The sequence below is a fragment of the Chaetura pelagica genome, unplaced genomic scaffold, assembly GCF_000747805.2.
Source record: "Chaetura pelagica isolate M959 unplaced genomic scaffold, ChaPel_1.0 scaffold470, whole genome shotgun sequence".
NCBI lineage: Eukaryota > Metazoa > Chordata > Aves > Apodiformes > Apodidae > Chaetura > Chaetura pelagica.
This window is the reverse complement of record NW_009951911.1, coordinates 79,889-81,243: the sequence shown is the minus strand read 5'-3', so window position 1 is coordinate 81,243 and position 1,355 is coordinate 79,889. Positions and strand designations below refer to the sequence as shown.

Genomic DNA, 1,355 nt, shown 5'->3' with positions numbered 1-1,355 from the left:
GGCTGAGAGAGTTGGGGTGTTCAGCCTGGAGAAGAGAAGGCTCCAGGGAGACCTTAGAGCACCTTCCAGTGCCTGAAGGGGCTCCAGGAAAGCTGGGGAGGGGCTTGGCACAAGGGCAGGGAGGGAGAAGACAAGGGGTGATGGTTTTAAACTGAGAGAGAGGAGATTGAGGTGAGAGATGAGGAAGAAATTCTTCACTCTCAGGGTGGTGAGGAACTGGGATGGGTTGCCCAGGGAGGTTGTTGATGCCCCATCCCTGGGGGTTTTGAAGGGCAGGTTGGATGGGGCTTGGAGCAGCCTGGGCTGCTGGGAGGTGACCCTGCCCGTGGCAGCTGGCACTGGATGATCTTTCAGGTCCCTTCCCACCCAACCCATCCCATAATTCTATGACTAATCCATTTTCAGAAGATCAAATCCTGCCTCCTGCTGGCAGTGAGATGCTTCCACCTCAGGCTTGTGATTCTTTTGGCCAAGTAGCAGCAGCCAAACCCCCAGCAAGGATCCCAAGGAATTACCTATGATACATCCTGCTTCCTTCTGCTCCTCCTCAGATGCTGTCCAGGGCTCATAGATGTGCTTGGAGGAAAAGTTCTTTAGTACAGGCAGGTATTTCCTAGAAAACAGGAACAAGAGGAGCTTTTATACATGTATTTATATTTTATTTCTAGAGAGAAATAGTCACACACTTAAGAGAAGTGGAAACCAACCTCTGCCATGTTCATTCTTGATCATATTGATGCCACCAGCAGTGGAAAATCTCTGATTCATGTTGCACAAACCCCCTGGTTTAAGTTCTGAAACCTCCAAGGGGTGACCCTTTCCACAAGGCCATTTTCCAGGACAGAATTAGTGGTTTGATTTCAATCTGACTTCAGTTTTGAATTCATCCAAAATATTTTGGTTGGTTTGTTGGTTTTTTAACATTCTAACTGATCCAAACCTTCATCAGTTTCCAAAACCATCACCCACTAAAGAGAAAGTCTTTAGTACCTTATCTAGAGAGAAGGAAAATGAGGCTTTGGACCAAAAAGGACTCAGAGTGGGGAATAAAATCAAAGTTTTAGCTGAAATCCATCAGAGACACCAACAAAAGCAGGAAATGTGGCCTAGGCTGGAGCAGGGGAAGGTGTAGGAAGTTCTACTCAAGTCCTTCAAAAAGAGGAGTCAGGCTGGTGGTCAAACATGATGCTGGAGGCACCAGGTGCTCACAGGTCAATACAATCATCACCCCTGAGGCCATAGAATGTCTCTTTGCTTCTTTGGAGACCTTAGAGCAGCTTCCAGTGCCTGAAGGGGCTCCAGGAAAGCTGGGGAGGGACTTGGGACAAGGGCAGGGAGGGATGGGATGAGGGGGA

General features: G+C 48.4%; 1 protein-coding gene across 1 annotated transcript in view; it reads right to left on the bottom strand.

Moving 5' to 3' along the window:
- Positions 1 to 1,355, bottom strand: part of LOC104385746 (cryptochrome-1-like) — a 14,736-nt gene that overhangs the window by 2,218 nt on the left and 11,163 nt on the right. The gene's annotated exons all lie outside the window — the stretch shown is intronic.